Source organism: Triturus cristatus, chromosome 5_1, assembly GCF_964204655.1.
Source record: "Triturus cristatus chromosome 5_1, aTriCri1.1, whole genome shotgun sequence".
In the NCBI taxonomy this organism is placed as follows: Eukaryota; Metazoa; Chordata; class Amphibia; order Caudata; family Salamandridae; genus Triturus; species Triturus cristatus.
The window spans coordinates 226,099,008-226,123,455 of NC_140587.1; positions in this window are offsets into that span (position 1 = coordinate 226,099,008).

Below are 24,448 nucleotides of genomic sequence, written 5' to 3' on the forward strand. Positions count from 1 at the left end.
CAACCCTGACTTTCTTTCTTTGTTCATGCATGTTGTAAAGGAGAAGAAAAGAGGGGGTCCCTGGGGTAAGGTCGTAGGCGCACTACTTACACAGGAACCTTGGTTGACGGACAAGGATTTTCGTTGGGCCCAACATAACGATACCTCCCTTACCCACGCGTGGTCTGAAGCCCGAAAGCCACAAAACCAGCAAACCAGACCTATCCCTTTTTCCATATCTCAAACGATTTGCTGTACAGAGTGGCTGGACAAGGCGAGAAACCCCAGCTACTGGTACCACAAGAGTTCCATGAACAGATAATGTTTTTCGCCCATTCCCATCTTTTAGCCGATCACTCAGGAGCAGAAAAAAACACTCAGGGGCTCTTGCGCTTCTTTTATTGGCCAGGGATATACGCTCAAACCAAGAAGTATTGTAGGGAATGTCCGATTTGTCAAAAACAAAACCCCTACCTGCCTCCACAGGTTCCCTTACAACCATTGTCTATAGTGGGAAAACCGTTTGAGCGAGTATGTATGGATATTATTGGGCCCCTACCCCGGTCAAGAAAGGGATTCCAATATGTTCTGGTCCTGGTTGACTACTGCACCAGGTTCCCTGAAGCCTTCCCCCTCATAGCCCCTACCACCACCAATATTGCTGACAAATTACTCGAATATTTCTCCAGGGTTGGATTTCCCCGTCAGATATTGACCGATCAAGGTACGCCATTTGTCTCTAGGCTTATGGCCCAGGTTTTTAGGACGCTAGACGGGAGGCATATAAGAACCTCCGTCTATCATCCTCAAACCGACGGCTTGGTAGAGAGATACAACGGAACCTTGAAGCTAACCCTAAAGAAACTGTTAACGGGTGAAGGTAAGGACTGGGACCGGTTACTTCCCCTCGCCCTCTTTGTCATCCGCGGACAGCAGTCTCTGGTGTTCTTCCTTCGAACAGCTCTATGGTCTCCAGCCAAGGACCCAGTTGGAAATGACAAGGGATGCTTGGGAGAAGGATAACAATGACACCAGTGACTAACTGGAATATACCCAACATCTACGGGCCCAAATCGGAAATCTTAGGGACCTAGCTCACGCCAACCTAGAGAGAAAACAGGCACTACAAAAACAGACATACGATAAGGGAAAGAAATGGAGGACCTTGGCAGTGGGCGATTGGGTCCTGATATTACTCCCCTCCTCCTTATCCAAGATTAAGAGCGAGTGGCAAGGGCCTTTTAAAGTCGTAGCCACCATAGGGAAGACTACCTATAGAGTCCAGCTAGGCCCTAACAAACATCAGACATACCATATAAACGTATTGAAGAAACGGATAGGACCCCCACCAGTAAATAACCAGTTGGTACAGTCTCCTGGTCTTGAACCATGCACTCTTGCTCAGTTAGTCGTAAACAGTACCCTGACCCCGAAACAACAAAGTGAGCTACTTGACGTCTTTACAGAATATAGCTCTCTTTTTTCTGATCTACCAGGGAGGACCCTGCTAGTGGAACACCGCATCGAAACGGAGGCGGAGAGGGTGGTGAAACTGAGACCATATAGGATACTGGCGTCCCGTCTGAAAGCTGTCTCCGAAGAGATCAGCAAAATGTGACAAATGGGTGTTATCAGACCCTCTAGGAGTGAGTGGAGCTCCCCCATTGTATTGGTCCCAAAACCCGACGGCTCTATTCGGTTTTGCATAGACTTTCGTCAGGTAAACGCCATCTCCCAGTTAGATGCCTATCCCCTCCCCCGAGTAGATGAGCTGATAGAAAAATTAGGAGACGCCCGCTTTATCGCCACCATTGATCTCACATAAGGATATTGGCAGGTACCACTACGTCCATCTGACCAAAAGAAGACCGCTTTCTTCACTCCGGACGGTCTTTCCGAGTTTACTGTACTCCCTTTTGGCCTGCATGGAGCCCCAGCTACTTTTCAGAGGTTGATGAACAAAGTTCTGCAACCCCACCAAGCCTTCTCCTCTGCCTATCTCGATGACATAGTCATCTATAGCTCCACATGGGCAGAACACCTAAAACACTGTCATCAGATCTTGAGGGACCTGCATAAGGCAGGTTTACATATCAACTCAAAAAAATCCAGAGCAGGGTTCCAGAAGGTGAGGTATTTGGGTTATCTACTTGGGAACGGATGCATTGAGCCCCAAGAAGAAAAGATAAAGGCGATAACCAGAGCCACCATACCCACAACAAAAAGGGAGGTCCTGGCGTTTTTGGGCCTACTTGGGTATTATCGACGTTTCATTCCTCAATATTCAGAAATCTCCGCCCCCCCTTACCAATCTGTTACAGAAAAACACCCCCAAGAGCGCTCTGTTGACTCCCTCTACGTCAGTCCTGACAGCCTTCCACAGACTGAAAAAGGCTATCACCAGTCATCCTGTTCTGATCTCTCCTGATCACTCCCACCTCTTCATCCTGTAAATGGATGCCTCAGACATGGGCATAGAAGTCGTCCTCTCAAAGATCACAGAGGATGGAACCAAAAAGCCGGTCCTATTCATCAGTTGGAAACTCTTCCCTCGAGAATGTCACTACCCTGTCATTGAAAAGGAGTGTCTGGCCATCAAATGGGCTATAGACAAGCTCCGATATTACCTTGATGGCGCCCGGTTAATTCTTTACACCGACCACACTCCGTTGGTGTGGATGAGCCGGAACAAAGGAAACAACCCCATGGTGATGCAATGGTTCCTGTCCCTGCAGCCCTATGCCATCGAGGTTCGACACTGTAAGGGGTCCCACACTTCCAACGCCGATTTCCTATCTCGGATACCATTCATCCCCGACCGGGAGGATGCTGGGGGGGGGTGTCAGAGTCCGGACTATGATGGCCCCGCTCTGAGCCTACCTGATGTAGTCGCCCCTCTCTCCTCCTTACAGCCACCAGACACGGACTTCTCCCTGGCTGGGTCCTCACGCCCTGCTGTCTCGTACACCTGGCCCTTTAACAATGATGAGGATGTTCCTGATTCCAGCATCTGGGGGTGGAGCCGAGTAACGTCATCCCCGGATAAAGGCCTGCCAGCCAATCCCAATGCAGTAGAAACCCGGAAGGAGGAAGACGCCGTTCCAGTCGACCCCAGAAGTCAGAAGCTGTCGGACGAGCCGGACTCCCTGAAGACGCCCGCGGAGCCTGGTGCTGAGAAGCCTGGACGCCAACGTCCCTGTGAACCTGGGCCACGTTCCAGGAGGGACCTGGCTTGAACAGGTGCGTCAGCGCTTGTGGGGGAACCGGGAGACGGGCGGTGGGTCCCGGAGGAGCAGGGGCGCCGGTGGAATAACCGAGTAGTGGATTGTGTGCCAATTAGCCCTTGATACCTGCGCGACCCTGGTGATGGTTACCCTCCCTACACCGCCCTGACTGAAAGCTCCGGGTGCTTTACCCCCACACCCTTCTCCCTCGATCATTTCATTTTCCTTAGCACTAAAACGTGCTGTTTTCTTCTTTTCCTTTATGTCCTCCTGTGCTGATCCGGCTGCCTTGGTTCCACCCTGACGTAAGAGACCCCAAGGAACAGTGCCGTGGTGGAGAATCATATCCCCTGACGGAAGACGCGGGAGACTTTCCTTTTTTTTGCATTCATTTCCTTTTGACTGCCCTCTGGGAACCCAGTGGCTAAACAAAACATCCTTAAAAGCATATTACGTGTGGTACGCTTACTGCCCTTTGACCCGAGAGTCAAGATCATGGAATGTTTGACTGTGTCAAACACTAATGAGTCAGAATAGTGAGAAGGCAAAAATCCCTCATACTGAGGATAACAAGACCATTATCTACAATTTCATGCATTGCAATCTTGAGTAATCCAATCCCAAAACCTGATTAGTTTTGATCAAGAAGCTAGTTGTGCACAAAGAATTGTTTGAGCTACTTTTCAGCACCACTTTTTAGAGCTTTGGTTAAAAAGGGTAGATTTAAAGCTGGTCAGTAGTTATTCATTTCTTTGCGTTCTGGCACCAGATTTTTTCCACAGGATAACTTGTCTGATTTTTAGGCACTTTACTACAACAACCAGAAAAAGGGAAAGTATTTCGGTAATTCATTGGTCAGAGACATAATTGATAGTTTGACTAGTTAAAATACTTTTTGGTCAGTTTTTTGTAAGGTTTATCTCTGATTGAAAGAAGATTTGCTTGCAAAATAGTTCTTTTATTTTTTTCCTTCAGTGCTTAGTTTTTTGTTCTTTTTATATAGATTTAGTCCTGGCTGAGATGTTTTGCGAATCATTATGAGGGAGATTTGGGGTTCCATTTTTAGGACAGGCAAACCCATCCATGATTTTTTGGTTGTGAAAATGCACCGATTTGGAGTTTGCAACAACAAAAATTATTTTAGCAATGTACCAATGCCATTTTAGGAGTCTGAAACGTTTCCCTGAATCCTAAAATGGGATTCTGAATGGATGTGAAGGGCATCATGCAGGCACCCCTTCCAAATGGTATCTTCTGTATCAATGTTTTGCAACCGAAATTCGGTTCGCCCATTTGCACAAAGAAGACCACGCCGAATGGAGGGCGGGGGGGTTAGCCTGCAAATGAACACTGAGGCAAAATCATCTCCAACATTTGCATCTGGTGTGTGAGTTATAGTTTACCATTCTTGCAACAAATGTGGAATTTCTGAGTTTATTTAGTTTTACTTCATAATCATAACTGTACTTTGTGCTTTAAGTGAATAAATGCATACACACAGAGATACAGGCACACACACACACACAAACACACACACAAACACACACACAAACACGTACACACACACAAAGCCATCTCATGTGCACAGTGTGACCGTGAGCTCTCTATGTAGCGCTTACTAAGCCGTTAGAAATGTAGGCCCAATCAAGTGAAAAGACCGTGCATTTTTCATCCTCACTCGTGGACAGAGTGACCTAAATGTACGAGCACACGGTGCATCTGCATGCAGAGTTCATAGCACATATCATGCATTCTGTTGTGTAAATTACAGCGAGGGGAATTGACAACATACAGTTCTGGCTGCGTCATTGCTGAGTACATTGTTAATATGGGTTATAATTTCAATAGTGCACGTCATTGACAATGACAGTGCCCACAGCCCAGCCAAAACTGCACACAATCCTCCCGGTCAACCTAGTTTCTAGACAAAGCCACAGGCCACGTCCAGAGTGCACACGGCACAAATAGGTCATTGCTTGCTTTGAATTGATAGCGCCGCATCTCAGAAAGCCAAAGGCATGCCTCGGAGGGTTGAAAATGGGCTTGTTCCCCAGAAAATGCTTGTTTTTGCTGAATGGTTCGTCAAACTGAGAGCAAAGTTCTTGGCCATAATGGCCTGAGGTATGCACAATTTTGAAGTTATTATAATAAACAATTGCTGAGATATGCAGACCTATTTTAAAATATTTTTAAATGTTGTACCAAATACACGTAACAACAAGCACTGACAATGCAAATAGGTCCGGCTTTAAAGTTATGGTGTGTGGTAATGTGAAGCATTTCAAGTAAATAGTATGGGAATAGATCTGTATTTGTGTGGATAGCAAAGAACTGTTGAATAATATTGGCCTAGGTTTAAAGGTCAGGTGTCAGTTGGCATGTAGGTTAATGACTGCCCTCCTCTCACCCTTTAATAGTATTCCAATGTCATGTATGTGCCACCGAAAGTTCAAGCTCAGGCAGCTGAATAAAAAAAAACAAATTATCACCGCCGTGTTTAGGGCAGGCACTTTTTGTTTGTGGAAGGATCCTTTTGCTTTATCACAAAATATGCTCCTGGCTCTCCACATGTGGGCAGAGCCAACACCCATCTCTAGTGATGCTCACATAATTGTCTGGCAACAGCTGCGCTGTCAAGCTAGACCTTAAAAAAAGGGGGGGCATTGATACTGACCAAGCACCTCAAAAACAAGTTGCTGTACATAGCTTCATGTGGTGTGCGGGAGTGCTATTTAAACCAGATTACAGAACCCAGTGTTTGATGCGCACTCTAGGAACATGTCCGTGGAACTGTATGTTGTACAGTTGCTTGTATACATTTTCTAATAATGTAAAGTTTATGGAACAGGGACTGTTAGGGATACAGAACTCCATATTTTAAGGGCAGAAAAATAGGCAACTGGATCCAATGGCTTTCCTTGGAGTATCAAAATCATATTTTCCTGTACCTTAGAGCAGTGTGTCCACTTCATCACATGGCGCACACCAAACATATCTTTATTTGGCCATCCCCATATGAATAGTCTGGGCCGTATCCAAATCAGCGTCAGAAGATCAGCCTCTTTCCCACGGATCGGCTTCAATTTTCTCGATGCTTGACTCAATGTCCCCCTAAGGCACAAGCTGAACAGCTTGGATCCGGTCTTGTTTGTGTTCTCTAGAAACATACTGTATTTCAGATTTTTCTTCAATGGTGAATCAGAAATAGTGGGTCCCAGGAGATCCTTAAGGTTGCTACTGAATATTTAAATGTGCGTGTATTAGCAGCAGTGATTCATGCATATATCATGAAGGTTCAGGCTTGGGGAACCATGCTGGTGCCTTCGTCTGTTACCAAAACTAGATTTGACAAGTTTCTTTAAAGAAATGAACACTTGTTTATCAGCATGCTAGAACAGACTACATGCACATATAGTCTTCCAATATCCTTTTCAATAGTGCTTCATGTCTACTGGACTTTAATAACAAATACTGATGTTTTTACAGGCTGTTCTGTATCCTTTTGATATTCCACACGTTGTTTCAGCTTTGAGTCCATAATTGCATAGTTATCTTGCTTCCAGCAGGCATGGATTTCTGATAAAAGTGATTTATCTTGTTCTGGTTGGGTAGATAGCTCTGTCTCCTCTTCAGCTGCAGTCCTTTATCATCTGCATCCGACACGGTGATGGCTCTCTGCATTTAGAAACCATTCAGAAGTCGACATTTGCAAAGAGGACACCCTTGGCGTCTCTGGCACTTTTGGCGTCCGCGATGCTTTCAGAAAAGGTGGGACGGCCGTATCAAAATCCCTACTGGTGACTGTTCTGAAACGCAGAGAGACCCTGGTGGCCACTATGTACTGACTGAAATTAAAATAGTAGTCTTGCCACTTGTAGTGGGCTCCATTCTCACCCCCATCAGTTATAAAGGAGCTTTCTTAGTGACTTATTTAGAGTTCTCCCCGCCATGGGGAAAACAAAGTGTGCGTTGAGTGGAATCTGTCTTTGGATCCACAACTAGACAAATCAAGGAGTCATGACTTATGTCAAACTAAAGACAGGCGCTTCCTACAAGATGAGATGTCACGCAGTCATTAGTGGCTCTTTGGAGGTTGATACAGCCTGAAGAAAGGAATTACGCAATTACTTAATGAGTTCATGGGATATGTTCTCAAATCTACTTTTTTTTTTTACATCAACTGAGCTATTGTGAAGGGTTGTAGATGCTGTCATTAGTCCCAAGAGGGTATCTGAAAGTAACGTGGTCTGCCTCACATTGATACTGTCATGCCTGTACCCCTAACTGGCTCTTGGTAGACAAGCACATCACACTAAGGATGTGTTAGACCTTTCACATAGGATGGTCTTCCCCCAACCGTTTTGCTTTCCTCCCTCTTTTTTACTGAATTCGCTTTTGTTGGCCTTAAGACTCTGTGCACTTTACCTCTGCTAACCCATGCAAAGACCTTGAGCTCTGGCCTTTAAACATGGTAACATTGGCTTAAACCTGGTTGGCACATTTAACTGACTTGTATGTCCCATGTAAAGCTATACTATATGTACCCAGGGCCTGTAAATTAAATGCTACTAGTGGGCCTGCTGTACTCCTTGTGTGACCCACCCAAGTACACTTTTAAACCTGTCTCACACCTGCCATTGTAGCCTGTGTGTGCAGCTTCAAACTGCCATTTTAAACTAGCAAAATAATTTTTTTGCCAGGCCAAAACCTTCCTTTTTAATACATATAAGTAAGCCCAAGATTAGGCCCTACACAGCCCATAAGCAATGGTCCAGTGTGTTTGAAAAGTTGGACATGTACTTTTAAGTTTTACATATCCTGGTAGTCAAAAACTCTTATGTTCATTTTTTCACTACTGCAAGGCCTGGTTCTCCCATAGCATGACATTGGGTTACCTTACTACATTTAGTAAGTGATAACTTTGAATTAGAGCAGATATGAAAATCAAAGCTGGTCTCTAAGGAGTTGTAATTTAAAGCCTTGTTTAATGGTAAAGTTATTTATTAAGTCACAATTTCTGATAATGCCACTTTCTGTATTCTGTCCATCATCTGTTCTTTTTTGCTTTTGTCGCCCAAAGTGGGAAGAGTATGCCCAGACATGGGTCGTGTGCTCCCTGTGCCACTGGAGTCAAGCTAGCCTGGCTGATGATACCCTGAAACCAGTCCCAGGATGCTTGTTTCCAGTCCAGGAAGGACCGGTCTTGGCAGTTCCGGCTGGACTATTCCCATGAGGAGCAGGGTCAAGACTGATTTGCATATAGCTGGGTCCAAACTGGGGGGGGGTGTATGGTGAGCCAGAAAAACGATGGATGAAACCCGGTTATGTGAATGGGGGTGAATGTTTGCATTGTTCTGCATTTCATCTATCAGCTGTTCTTTTTTACTTTTAGAAAGTTGGCATTTTCTTGTCCTAACCATTTGGTGGCTGCAGTCTGCATCAGGTCACAGGAGTAGGTGTAGCTGGCAGTTGTTCTTTATGTATTACTCCCAGACAGTGAGACAAGGGGGGGAGGGGTGAACAGGTGTTGACAGTATGGGCCATCTCAAGATGAGAGGGGGGAGCTGTCACCTACCAAACTTGCACTTCACAAAGGCTCTGCCTCAGCACAATGACAAAGGTAACACTAGCCTTTTGTGCCATCCAGACAAGGTGGGGCCAGGGCAGGGAGGCAGGAATTCTAGACAATTCTTTAAGGAGAGTACTCTAGATGTATCTCCCACCTCAAAGTGGGCACCAGGTTTAAATATTGGACCCTCAGACCCAACTCTTCAGTACACTTCTGGACCTTTGGAAGACTCAGAAGAAGGCCTGCTCTGCTACTCTCCTGCAATACGGACTGCTCTACTGTCCCGCAGCTCTGCTGCCCTGCTGCCTGAGTAAGAACATCTGGACCTGCATATTGCTCCAAGCTGACTTCAAGGGCTAGTTGGCTGCCCTCCTGATCAGAGCCTCAGGGATAGAAAAGGCCCCTACCAGTATTAACCCCCTAAGTGGTGCCCCTCCAGCTTGGCCCTTGGAAGTGCGGCTAAAGGAGCTCCGCCAGCCCAGCTGTGATCTTCAGCAGAACCAAAGTAGTGCAACACTACTCTCCAGCTCCAAAATAGATAGGTGGCTTCCTGGTGAAGATCGCATGGACAGTGGCTGGACATCATCTTGGCTGGGTATACATTTCCATCCAGACTTAGCCAGGAGAAACTTAGCGAATGGATGAAATGAAGCCCCTAGAGCAGCTACAAAGAAGGGAAATGTGAATCTATAAATGTTATAAAGCATTGAAGGATTGTTTATGCATTATCATAAAAGGTTAGTGTTCACCTCAGAGTCTAAGCTGAGCTCGTGCTGTGCTGAACGTACAATATTCATGAAAAGCGATACCATCTTAACCCCTTGAGTGCCCCGCCCTTTCCCCGCCCTGTGCCGGCTCTTTCATTAGCGGGCGGGGTTCATGACGAGATAGTCTCGTCATGGGCACAGCGCAACCGCGGCCCATGACGAGACCATCTCGTCATGGGCACTCAAGAGGTTAAGAAAATGAATTAGCTTTAGTCTGCAATTAACCAGACACAAATCGATTTTATTACTTAGGATTACACATTTTGGCAATCAAATCACATTCCTATATACTGGATAAACGCAGAGAAAAACACAGGGTATAAAATGCACTGTGTGCCGCATAAAACCGCAATGACAGCTTCTGTTTTGCTGTTTGGGCCACTACCACATGTTTCTGCATGAAACGAGCATCACGATTGGTGTCTGTCCTGCTTGTGAGGGATACCGCTGGGGAGGCTGGGGCTCCCACCGCCTGCTCTGGGTCTCCCATGTTTACAAAGGACCTTGGGGTGAGGGAATCTTGCTCTAATGCCAATGAAACTGTCACCGTGGCATACCTTGGAGCCTGGCAGCCTGCGACCTAATTAGGCCTATAAGAAGTTTCTGTTACTCTGGGGTATTATTCATCATTCCTGAATTTAGTGTCATGTAAAACATGCAAAACGTTTCCAATTTCACATAATGTATAATTTCCCATGATGCTCCCCTGCGGGATAGTAGTGCGAGTAGAAACTGTTTCCATGAGACGCTTCTGCGGCACTGGGGTTGTAAAAGTGAGCTGCTAAACTTTGGAAGCAGGACGTCTGAGTGAAATGACTAAAATCAATGAAGTACTTGGTGGATATGAGAACAATTTGTTTCAGTCGTGTCCCACACTCTACTGGTTTTAAAAGGTCATAAAGCAATTGATCAAATGGGCGCATATCATCCTGAAGACAAGGAGGGTACGCTGCAGTGCCCGCATCCACAGGTCTAGTGTGCACACTGCATGGCTGTGATCTGTGGGTCTGCTCGGATTCTGCAGTGCCATGATGAGCAGAACTGTTTGTGAAACATGTCGCCTCTGTAATGCCAGATCATTTCTATGAACGCTACAGCTCTATAATAAACAGATCCGGTTCGGGAAGTCAGCACTACGAGACAAAGATGCATTTTGGAACACATGCAGTGTTATGATGCACAGATAATTATTTGGAAGGCCACAGTCCTTTGATGCACAGATCCGGTTTGGGCAGTCAGTACTATGACAAGAAGATCTATTCTGGGAACCATGCAGTGTTATGATGCACAGATAATTGTTTGGAAAGCCACAGTCCTTTGATGCACAGATCCAGTTTGGGCAGTCAGTACTACGAGACAAAGATGTATTTTGGAACACATGCGGTGTTATGATGCACAGATAATTGTTTGGAAGGCCACAGTCCTTTGATGCACAGATCCAGTTTGGGCAGTCAGTACTACGAGACAAAGATGTCTTTTGGAACACATGCAGTGTTATGATGCACAGATAATTGTTTTAAGGGCCACAGTCCTTTGATGCACAGATCCAGTTTGGGCAGTCAGTACTACGAGACAAAGATGTAATTTGGAACACATGCAGTGTTATGATGCACAGATAATTGTTCGGAAGGCCACAGTCCTTTGATGCACAGATCCGGTTTGGGCAGTCAGTACTATGACAAGAAGATCTATTCTGGGAACCATGCAGTGTAATGATGCGCAGATAAGTGTTTGGAACACTGCAGTCCTTTGATGCACAGATGTGGTTAGGACAGTGAGTAGTATGAGGCAAAGATCTCTTTTTTAACACTGCAGCGCTATGTTGTTTTGGGAACACTGAAGTGCTATGATGGCTACCTTTGTATTGGGAAGTGCATTACTGTGATGTGCAGATATGTTTTAGAAACACTACTGCACTGTCCTCCTACCGACCCATCTGACACAAGATCATTCATATGGGCATCTCGGGGTCCCAGAGGACCCTAAACACCTGCAAAGGTCCCCAGGGTTCCATTTGCCCCTTCATCTTCAGCCTCTACATTGGGCCCTGTTCACACAGACCAAAATCAAAATTCACTTCTACACCATGTCTACAGCTAAAATGAATGTCTTCTCTGCTCCAGAAAGCCAGTGACTCATACAATGATTGCACAGGGGGAGAGGATGTGGCACAGTGGCCAGTGTTGCCGGCTCTGGAGCAACGGATCCAGGTTCACGTCTGAGCTTCAGCTCAACATCCTGTGATTCTGGGCAAATCACTTAATCTCCCCTGTGCCCATGGAGAGCGCCTGGATATCCTCACAAGTGATAAGCTACGCTATATAAATATACAAATTCCAATTACAATTTCACTTAATCCAGACCTACATGTCCAGCACCTACCTGAAGCTTAACCCAACCAAAACAGAATTCCTGCTATTTGCCAAGAACAACAAGCAACAGGTAATCCCAACATGCATCAAAGACATGAATCTAGACATTTCAAAACTCAACTTTCACCCAATGCCACGTCACCAAGATTCTTCCTGGAAACTGGCCTAACCTTCAAGGAACATATAGCCAAAAAAGTCCAGACAGCCTGGAACCAACTTTCTCTGTTTAAAGAAAAAAGAATTACTCGCAGAAAGCTTCTTCAGAGCTGCTGTTCCAGCCTTCAGCATCTGGATTGTGGCATTGCCCTAGTCCATGGCCTCCCGCACTCCACGTTGGCCCCCTTTAATAGAATACCACATGCTGTAGTGCCTGTGAAATATAACTATTTCCCTACTACCCTGATGAAACTGCAGTGGCAACACTGGCCAGCCCACAGCATCTTCAAAAGCAGTTGCATTATCTACAAAACCATCATGACTGGCACCTATGCCTACCTTATGGACAAGCTTCCAATCTCTTGTGCTTCTGAGTACATCTGCAGCTGGGAAACTATCAGGCTGGAGACAAGAGGCAGGTCTGGATCTAGGGGGTGGCCAGGTGGGCCAAGCCCAACAAAAAAAGATCCTTGCCCACCCAAGGCCATTTAGAACTGTAAACCCAGGGGCAGGTAGCCCTGTAAGCTCTGTCTAATCTTTTATTTTACTGATTAACATCAGTAACGTAGGCTACTTTCAGGCCTGGAAAGAGGGGTGTGATCAGCAGGGATGGTAGCTGCTATCATTCACAAATGAACAGCAGATCTATCCTGAACACTCTCCCTCACTCACATAGAAGAGGCTGGTGGCTCCCATCACAGGGTACTTAGGAACTGAAAACAGTGACATGAAAGAAACACTCTGCAAAGGTTTGTTACTTTCTTACAAAATTAAGTGGAAATGTCCATACAATTAGGATCTAGATTTTAGTCGGGATTTGTTTTATTTTCTTCTGGGAGGTCATTCCTAACTTGCAGCAGTAGAGGAAAAGTAAATTAATTGGTAAAGTCAAAAAACATAAATGTTTCATCCCATCACTGGGTCACAGAAAGAACATTCTATGCAGCATTCCATTAATCCCCACCACATACCTAGGTATGTGAATGGTTGCATGTTGCTTTGTGCAGGGACCTATGTGTAACCGGCAGGACACCGTTTTGATTTCCAACAGGGTCATCTCACAAATTAATTCTTATGATGCAGATACATGGGTACCTATTGGCAGAGTAATAGGAACATGTTGGGCAAATTATGAGGTAGTACATACCACACAAAAATAAGTGATTATATATCTATTGTAAGATTTTTTTTAAAACAAGGGTTTCAATAGACATGAAAATTACATCTGCTGCAGGCTACAGCACATACGGGCCAAAATCTAAAAAGTACTAAAACACATCAGTTGAGATGATTTTTAACAATACGATTAGGCCTGGGCTAAAATTCCGTTCCGCTCGCGGAAATTGCGATAATTTAACATTTTCGCGTTCTGCGGAGAGCACAAAAATGTCAAAATTTCCGCAATCCGCATTTTACCGGAAATTTTTTGCTTGGTCGCGCTGTAAAATAATACATTCTCGCGTGCGCGTGATCGCCTTACCTGAATCCCCGCGTTTGCCGACAAGTTTTCCCGATCCGGTTGCGTTCTCCACGAGATGTTGGATTGTTGGTAGCCATTTGCGCTGTCTCGCGACAGTTCGCGCCCGCAGTAACGTCATTCGTCGCGCGATCACGTCTTTCTTCTCACGATCATGCACCGCGAGACAAGTGAAAACAAGATGGCCGCGCCTGCGAGCAACCGCATAGGTAAGTTGGCGAGCCGCGACCACGCAGAAAATACCGTGAACGGGCGGGAAAAAAACTTCCGCATCTTCGCGATATTTCCGCGTGTTTGCGGAGATTTTTAACATTTTCGCGCTAATTTGCAAAAGTGAATTTCGCAAATTCCGCCCACCCCTAAATACGATGCATTAAAACACTATACAAATACCTTAGTTATTCCTAAATTATACAGGGATATGTATCATGTAATATTCATGATCATCCAGAATTAAGTAAGCATTTTGTAATACACTATTATGTTTTTTTTCCAAAAGGCCTTACCTGATGTATTTCAGTCCCTTCAGGATGTGTGTTTAAATGTTTATGGTGTGCACCTATTATAACTTTAAATCCTGTAGAGGTCTTTGTATTCAATTAGTAGCTAAGCACCGCTATGGAGAGCACAGTGTGGTGTTGTCTATTCTGAGCATGCCAGCTTTCCATGTCTGTTTAGTATTGGGCACTGCAGTATTGTTTTCCTGGGAGAATAAAGCTTCTTTTATGGTCAGTTCACTTGATTCACGTTATGTACCATTTACACATTTGCAAGCCAAATACACGTTACAAAACTCCTCGACAATGAAAAATGTGCATCTCAAACATGATGTTAGATCTTTCATTAGGGGGGAACTGGGTGTGCTATAAGTCTTACCAGTAGAGAGGAGGCTTCTAGAGACTAGAATGGTCCAAAAAAAGCAATGTCTCATACAAGAAATCTTGGATCACCTCAAAGAACATGGGAGGAGGACACATGGCCAATGTCACTTGAGATGTCATCAGTGATGTCATACATTATGTCATAGAACATCATGAGCGATGTAATATGTGAGGTCATAAGCAGTGCATGGGGGCTGCACAATGTATAGGGTCCAGGATATTATGTATATATATATATATATATATATATATATATATATATATATATATATATATATATATATATATATATATATATCTTAATTCCATTAAAAATTATGATTCTGGCTCAAATGCTGAAAGACTGTGAAATTCGCTATTTATGTTTACCAAAGCCCTCAACACACACCATAACTAGCGCTGCCCACCATGTTATTGCCCTTTTCTTTGTTTCTCTTCAGCTGGGAAATTGCTGTTTTGAGCATGAAGGGCAGTGTGAGCTATGGACTATTTTGTGTGCGTTGTCATCCATGACTGGTGAGTTTCAGTGGTTGTCTGTGTTTGCCAGAAGCACAACTCCGTTTTTAACCATGTTTTTTTTCAGTGAGCAGGTTGCGCAGAGGGGATACATAATTCTAAATTGTGTATTATGGTATTAGGTAGGGGTGTGCAAACTAGTTGATGAGCTTATTACATCACCTTTTCAAATTCAATGCCTTGCAAAAATGTTTTTTAAACCAACAAAGCAGCCATGTGTAGTAAAAGGAATGTTTCTGAGCTGCACATGCGCATGAGCAGAAGCATGCTGCAGTCCGTCTGCATCTTAAAATTCTGACAAACAGCAGCACCCTGCTACACTAAAGCTGGAAGAAACAACAGGGTAGCAAGAATGTAGCACATTGGCTAGAGGTTATTGTGTTGAAATGTGTTAAAATGTAAAAAGCGCACAGATAGTAGTTTTTAATATTAGATTTTTTGAAACACTTTGAGGCATATTTATGAGAACGTTACGCAGCACAGTAAGCCACACTTCTGCGCAGTGCTGAGTGAAAGTAATGCATGGACGCTAGGTTTTCTCAAACTATGGTGCAGCAGAAATCTATTCCATCCCCAATAAGTGGAAAAGGCAGTGGAGCCATGACCCAAAGTCTGGAGCAGTATCTTTGCCCCTGAGGGCCAAGATGGCCTGTATGGCTGTGCAGAGTGCCAGGGCAATTGCTCTATGTGAGTGCAATGGGAACGTGAATACATTGCATGAGCTCAAGATAGTGTAGGCTGGAAACAGAGATACTGGTGTGAAATATTAAGAGCGACCCTTGACCCTGCTCTCAGGCAGGTCGCTCCCCACGCCGCACAGCACCACCTGTGTGTCTCTGCCCGAGAGCCCGCTGCTGCCGCTTGTTGAGGGTTCAAGGAAGTAAGGACGTATGCTCTTGCGCTCGCTCTGACCCTTTCTCCCCTGGTAGCGTGATTGTGCTGTCTGCTCTTGCATTACTGTTGCATTTCGCCTTTTTCCTTTTTCCTCTTGTTTTGTTATTTTGCCCATTTTTTTTGCCTTCTGTACCCCCGCCCGCTCTACTCTCTTGCTCTTCCTGCCGCTGCGTCCCCTGCGGCCCCGCCCCCCTGCTCACCCATTCGCTGCCCCGCTCCTGCCTCGCGGCTGCTCCTCCCTCCCACCTCCCCTTATATGGCGGCCGCGTGCAGCGGGCGCGCCGCTGGTGTGCCAAAGGCGCACCTAAAGCAAGCCCGTCCGCGCCTGGACCGCACCCAAAGCCAGACCCCCTGGCCCCCGCGAATGCCAGGACACCCGACACCAACACCCTCCACGCACTCAACACCGGACGACTGCATGCCTGCTTCCTGGCCACCCCGAAGCCCACCAAAGGACCCTTCTCCTGCCAGAGCTGCAGCTTCACCAGTCTCCGAGCCGCCAACCCGCCCACCAGGACAGGACGGAACCACGTCAGATGAATACTCCTGAACACCCGCTCCACAGGCAAACATGCCGTCGAACTCTGGGACCTGCTCGACACATCCTCCCCGGACGTCGCCTTCCTGACAGAGACCTGGAAGAATGACTCTTCGGCACCTGACATCGCCATAGCCATCCCAGACGGCTACAAGATCACCCACAGAGACCGCACCAACTGAGTAGGAGGTGGAATTGCCATCATCCACAAGTCCACCCTCAAGGTCTCGACCAACTCCGACGACACCCTCAGCACTGCCGAACACCTGCACTTCCAGATCCACACTGATACCAAGTCCACCCTCAGAGGAACTCTGATCTACAGACCCCCCGAACCCCGGCCTCAGTTCAGCGACTCCATCGCCGACTCAGTCAGCACGCACTCCCTCGCCTCCAAGGACTACATCCTCCTCAGAGACCTGAACTTCCACCTCGAGAACAACAACGACACCAACTCCACCACCCTGATCGACAACCTCGCCAACCATGGACTCAGACAGCTCTTGACAACGCCCACCCGCTCCGCCGGCCACACGCTCGGCCCCATCGTCTCCTTCAGCCACACTCCCGAACTCCACTGGACCGACCATCGCTGCATCCACTTCACCTTCCGGAAGCCCACCACACACCACCGCACCCAACAGATCCCCCGCCACAGCTGGAGCAAAATCACCGAAGACCTGCTAAACACCACTCTCGCCCGAAACCCACCCGCCGACCCCACCGACCCCGATGCTGCCGCCGGCAACCTCAGGAGTTGGATCGACGACTGAGCCAACACTCTCGCCCCGATCAAGAAACCCTCCAACAGACGTGCAAACAAGAATGCCAGCTGGTTCTCCGTGGACCTCCAGACCTCCAAACAAACCTGCCGAGAACTAGAGAAGAAATGGCGCTGCGAACAGACACCGGAGAACCACGCAGCCCACAAGAACGCCATGCGCCAACACCATCACCTCATCAGATCCGCCAAAGGACCTCCTTCAAGGACAGCCTTGACAACAACGCACACAACAGCAAAGAGCTCTTCAACATCGTGAAGGAACTCTCCAACCCCAGCTCCAACACCAACGACATCCCACCATCGCACGCCCTGTGCAACACCCTTGCCACCTTCTTCCATCGCAAGATCGCAGACAGCCACAACAGCTTCAACAACCAGACCACCACGACAGCCAACGACACCTCAGACCCCACGGCCACAACCCACAGCGACCCCTGCTCACCTGGACTAACATCAACGACGACGACACCATCAAAATCATGAACACCATCCACTCCGGCTCCCCGTCAGACTTGTGCCCACACCACATCCTCAACAAAGCCAGCGCCACCATCGCACCCCATCTCCGCAAGGCCATCAACATCTCCTTTGAGACCACGACCTTCCTGGAGAGCTGGAGGCACGCCGAGTTCAACGCCTTGCTCAAGAAACCCAAGGCAGATCCAAGGGACCTCAAGAACTTCCGGCCCATCTCCCTGCTCCCGTTCCCGGCGAAGGTCATCCAGAAAACTGTCAACAAACATCTGACCAACTACCTCGAGGAGAACAACATCCTGGACCCGTCCCAGTCCGGGTTCCGCAGCAACCACAGCACCGAAACTGCCCTCATCGCCGCCACCGATGACATCAGGGCCCTGCTGGACAACGGCGAAACCACGGCCCTCATCCTCCAGCCACCTTCGACACAGTCTGCCACCGCACCCTACGCACACGCCTCCACAATGCAGGGATCCGAGACAAGGCTCTGGAATGGACCACCTCCTTCCTCTCCAGCAGAACCCATAGCGTCCGCCTGCCCCCTTTCTGTTCAGAAGCCTCCAAGATCATCTGCGGCGTACCCCAAGGTTCATCCCTCAGCCTGACATTGTTCAATATCGACATGGCCCCGCTCGCCCATGTCACCAGACTGCACAACCTCAACATCATCTCCTACGCAGACGACACACAGCTGATCCTCTCCCTCACCAAGGACCCCTCACCACCAAAACCAACCTCCACAAAGGAATGAAAGCAATCGCCGAATGGATGAAGAACAGCCGTCTAAAGCTGACCTTGGACAAGACGGAGATCCTCATCCTCGGCTCCACCCCCTCAGCCTGGGATGACTCCTGGTGGCCGACCGCCCTGGGAGCAGCACCGACACCCACCGACCACGCTTGCAACCTGGGGTTCATCCTCGACTCAACGCTCTCCATGACCAAGCAAGTCAATGCCGTCTCATCCTCCTGCTTCAACACTCTCCGCATGCTCCGCAAGATCTACAGGTGGATCCCCACCAACACAAGATGAACGGTCACCCAGGCCCTCGTCAGCAGCAGTCTGGACTATGGAAACACCCTCTATGCGGGAGCCCTGGCCAAACTGCTGAAACGACTGCACCGCATACAGAACGCCTCTGCCGGCATGATCCTCGACATCCCTCGACACAGCAACATCACACCCCACCTGAGAGACCTGCACTGGCTGCCCGTCAACAAGAGGATCACCTTCAAGCTCCTCACCCACGCACACAAGGCACTCCACGACACCGGACCAGCATAACTCAACAGACGTCTCACCATTAACACCCCAAACCACCAGCTCCGCTCCACCGACCGCACCCTTGCTACCGTCCCCCGCATCCAAAGAGCGACCTCCGGTGGCAGATCGTTCTCCTACCTCGCCGCCAAGACCTGGAACACCCTCCCCATCCTCCTACGGCAGACCCAAGACCTACTAACCTTCAGGAGGCTACTCAAGACCTGGCTATTCGAGCAGTAGCAGCACCCTCCCCCCCCCCTAGCGCCTTGAGACCCTCACTGGTGAGTAGTGCGCTCTACAAATTCCTGATTGATTGATTAATTGAGTTAAGGCTTTGAAGTACTGCCGTCCAGTATTGCTGGAGTTTTGGACAGAGCCACAAGAGATGGGTGAGGGTACCAAGCACACCACATTCTCTCCAGCAGTTCAGGTATATTTACCCAGGGACCGAGAGTGTACTCAGGCTTGAGTTTCAATATCACCAATTCTGGGCAACCTTAACCATGGCCTCTCTGCCTGCAGCACTGGATGACGTTGTGCGTGTGCCACAAAATATCTCCTCCCATTTATTATCACAGTGTGACGTTTGGGGCTATCCCTTTAAAGCAATTTGTATAGGTCAGCGACCAGGTGAGCATCACTGGTTTTTGTGTTGAGCCATTTTTCAAAGGCAATCATTGCCATGTCATGATTTTCCAAATTGTATGAATTTGTCACCCAATGAAGAATCTGCAAGCAGCACATTCTTTCCATCTCTGGCAGCCCTTAATCCACCTGGAGCTGTTCAAAGGAATGCAGCCCTTTGTGGTCGAAACAATCCTCAATTCATTTACAATTTGCTAGCTGCCATGCCTGGAAAGCTGTAATGTTTTTTGCATGTGATACTTCAGAATTGCCTATTATCGGGGACATTGGGAAAGGCATAAAGGTTAGGCCCAGAGGGAGAGTGATGCTATCCCAGGCTGCCATGGTGGCCCGCACTATCGGGGAAATGCATACTCCCCATAGTCTGTATTTCTTGGGTAGCCATGGGATCTTCGATTCATGCATTCCAGCAATGTACTGGTCCATAAAGCACCAGTGTTTCTCGGAGGCCGTGCGATGCCATTCAACATTGTATGTAGTTTCTCTTTTACTTTTCCCATATATTCCGTATATTTATTCATATCATTCAAATTGCAAGTTATTAACTTTATTGTACATATGATGACATTTTCTCAAAATGTCAATAAAGAATTATAACAATTAAAAAAACCAATGTATCTTGGTTGGGTAGCTATATAGTAATCTATAGTATATATAGTAATGCCAGGGGATCCCCATCCTCCCTCCTCTGGCGGGGCATATCATGTCCCTTGGGTAGTCGAGCTTTCTTCTCGCTCCAGACAAAGCCCACTATTTATTTCTTTAGGGTGGGTAATGTGCTGTGGAGTGGCTGTAGGGGCAGGACCTGTATTGTGTATAGAATTTTTGGTAGAATGGTCTTCCTAATGGCTGCTATTTATTCAGTTATTGGATTTGTAGAGCGCATGGCTGCCCGAGGGCTTCCCAGCGCTAAGGAGAATTCTGCCAGTGAAGAGCTGAGCCAACGGCTAGTTGGTGTGGGAAAAGCCTGAAAAGGCTTTCAGATTTTTCCGGAAAAAAAATGTGTTTGGCGCAGCTCGGATTTCCAGTGGAAGTTCATTCCACAGCTTGGGTATCAGATGGGCGAAAGATCTACTGCCCCATCTAGCTCTTTTAAATCTGGTTGTTTTGAGAAGCTGTTGCTGGGAAGATCCGAGATGTCTAGTTGGGGTGTACCTAGATATCAGGTTACTCAGTTTTTCGGGCCCAGAGTTATTAGTAGCTCTACGAGCTATGCAGAGAGTTTTAAACTTAACTCTAGCCTTGATAGGCAGCCAATGCAGCTGTTTAAGTGCTTCCTTAGCAGAGATGCAGTTGGGAATTTTTAACAAGAGTCTGGCTGCCGCATTCTGTACCACTTGAAGTCTTCTTGTGACATACTTAGGTGAACTCAGATAAAGCGAGTTTCCATAGTCCAGACATGAGATGAGGAGGGATTGCATCACCATTTTCCTCTGGTGCTCAGGAATTACATCAATGATTTTCCTTAACATTTTAAGAAGGGCAAAATATGTCCCTGAGAGCTTTCTGGCTTGGCAATCCAGTGCTGGGGGGTCCTCCAGCCAGATTCCAAAGTTTTTTTTAGCTGGTTTAGGGATAGGAGGATCTCCCATACATTTTGGCCAATGTATCAGGGGTGAGTGCCCGGATCTCCAAGCAGCATGAGCTCTGTTTTCCCACCGTTCAGCTTCAAACAGCTGTTGGACATCCAACCAACCACTTTCTCCAGACATGCGGGCAGTTGGTTATTTCTGGATTCTGAGCCATTAGAAAAGGACACCACTGGCTGGGTGTCATCAGCATATGACACCACAAATATTCCATATTCCTGCACCACCTCAGCCAGCTGCCGGACATAAATATTAAATAAAGTTGGACTGAGGGACAAGCCCTGCGGGACACCACATGTGATAGGGAGGTGCTCTGAGACGCAGTCCAATTCCATCACCTGGAAATTTCTGTTCTCCAGGAAGGAGGCAAGCCACTCCAAGGCTTTTCCCTGAATGCCCATGACCTCTAATCTCCCTTTTAAAATAGCACGATCTACGGTGTAAAAGATGGCGCTGAAGTCCAGCAGGAGGATGGCGGAAGGCCGATCCTCATCAAGTATTGATTTTAGCTCCTCAGTGACTGTCAGTAGTGCCGACTCAGTATTGTATGTGGCTTGAAGACCCATCTGGGTGGGATGGAAGGTGTCATTAGACTCCAAGATGTTAAACAGAGAATGGTTGACATGCTTCTCCAAGAGTTTGTCTAGGTATGGTAAAAGGGAGATAGGACGGAGATTATTCAAATATATGCCTATGTATGAAATCCTACCCCATCATCCAATTCTGTAAGTCTCTATGAGCCATGTGTAGGGGCTCTAAGTAGTTCTGTTCCTCTGTATGTTCTATTGCGGAGCAGATTTGTGATGTAATGTCACGCCCGAGGGAAGGGAAAATATTCTTGCAAGGTGTCTTGTCACTCCTTGGAAATATTGATCCCTGGATTTTGAGATTTATATGCGTACACTTTGCATCTCAACACTAGGCCAAATGACTCCAGCTCATGCATCAGGGCAGTGAGCTAGGTCATTGGGTCAGTAAGCATCAGAATGATATTTTCAGCACAAAGAGCTATTTTATATTCAGTTGTGGCAGCGGTTATCGCAACAATCTGTGCGTTCTGGTGAATGTTATCACCTTCAGCAAGGGCCTTTATGTAGAAGCAAATAGAAGCAGTCCCCCTCTGTTTCCCAATGGGACCCGATGTCGCATCGTTCACCCGTATCCGAGCCTCTGGGTATGCATAGCCATTTAGCACCCAACTACGGAATCTCAGACCCAATCCGGTCTTACTGAGAACTGCCTATAGGAAGGATAGTGGACCCTGTTGAGCGCCTTCTTGACATCTATGGATAACAAGAAAGTTGGAGTCTTGGTGCATGTGGCCTTATCAATGATGTGTAGTATGTGCTTTGTGTTTTCAGGGCATCCTTTTATTAGGGATGAGACCCATTTGTTCAGGGCTTACAGGTCCTGCATGTAAGGGCCTAACCTCCTAGCCAGTATCCCTGTCAGAATCTTCTCATCTATGTTGAGTAGCGAGATTGCACAGTAGGAAGCGCAGTTGGCAGGGTCTTCTCCCGGCTTGTGTATGACTGTGATAGTCATCCACTGCGTCGTAGGAGTGAGTGATCCAGTGTCTACAAATGAGTTATAGTGCTTAGTCACCAGAGGGGCAAGCTGTGGGTAGGATCATTTATAGAAAGATGCTGTGTACCCCTCTGGGCCAGGCTCTTTTCCTGTGCGGAGGTGGGAGATGCTAGTTATCACCTCTGCCACTATAATTGTTTTCTCTAATGTGTTTGACTGTTGTATGATGAGGGTTGGTAGGTCCCACACCCTGTCTTCTGGCTTCCGTTGCTTTGCCCTCTGTTCTGCATTGAGTTTAACCTGCAATAGCGGTCATGTCTCAAGCAGGGCACCTCTGGAGTCCAGGGTAGGACCCAGTGGATGCGCCTCGGGTAACTGGCTGCTGTGATGTCACGATGTCAGGATTGCTATGACTCAGGGGATCTTATTCAATCCTTGCTGTCCTCCAGGAAAGGGTCTCCGGGTGCTGGGCGGGATAGCAGGAGAATGAATATGCGAGGCCAAGCTCGGAGCGAAGGAGAGGTGCTCCTACACCGTCGCCGTCTTGGCAAGCCCCTTCATCTGTTTCTAGAACACATCAGTGCTATGTAATGCAGAGATCTTTGGGGGGGGGGCTTTGCAATGTTCTGAGGTGTGTAGTTGTTCTGGGCACTCAACAGATGCTTGAGGCTCTGTTTTATGGAGCACTTAAGGGTTCTGCTCCATCCTGGATAAATGCAGAGCATGCTGAATGGGAGAAACAGAGTAAAAATTGAAACTCAATGTCTGCTCTTCTTTCCAACAGCTGGGCATCGTCATATTCAGTAGTCTCTTTTATGTGTAGTTGGTGTATTCTGGTTTTGGCTTTGAAATATCTTGCTACTCCCCAAACAAGCATTTGCAATGCAACAGGTCTCTCAATCTTTAGATTTAGACCTACTGGAGGTGTGAATGACAATGCCAATGAGTTTCTGCGAGGCCTGCGTATGTGTTGGAGGGTGGAGGGAGGGCGGAAGCAACGACGGGAGAGAGGCAACCATTAAAACAAAAGTCCGCACACTCAGCTCCGTACTGCAGCAACCTACCTCAAACTGCAGCATGCCTCTTCTAAGTCTCTGCAAAGCTTGGACACGCTGGTGGGTTTGTTTTCTGAAGAGCACAGAAAGCAGGCAGTCTACACTGTGACATGTGAACATTGCACGTTTGGGAAGTCAGTGCCACTAATTACAATGAAGCGCGACCACACACGCAATCAAATATAATTACAAATACCTTTGGTAAATACAGGTGTAGTTTTGCAAAGTTTACGCACAATGTCCCTGTGTCCTCCCGTCCAGGCACCTGCACGCGCACCAGCATATACTTAAAGGTGCCCTCCGGATCGATTTTCACCTCGCCCATACCACTGACTGAGCTCAAGATGAGCCTTTCACAAGAGTGAACGCAGCCACGACACAGAGAGGAAAAGAAAGGCACTGGTTCCAAAACTGGAAATGGAAAGAGAAGTGGGACTAATGCCACGCATCTACCAGCAACAAGGTGTCCATCTCCCAAAGGGACTTTTTTTTTAAATACATTTTATAACGCGCGGAACAAAATAGAGTGTCACGCTGCGGGAGGTGGTGACGGGGTGAGGGCACGGCACGAGCTGCTATAATTTAAAATAATGAGTTGGGCCAGCTGTGCATTCTGGGAAATTTCGTTTTTTTTAGTTAGTACACTTTAAAATCCTTGAATTCGTTTCAAAGAGTGCGATTGCAAAGTGCTCGTATGTTTCCCAAATGTCAGTCAAAGCAACATGAGATCGACAC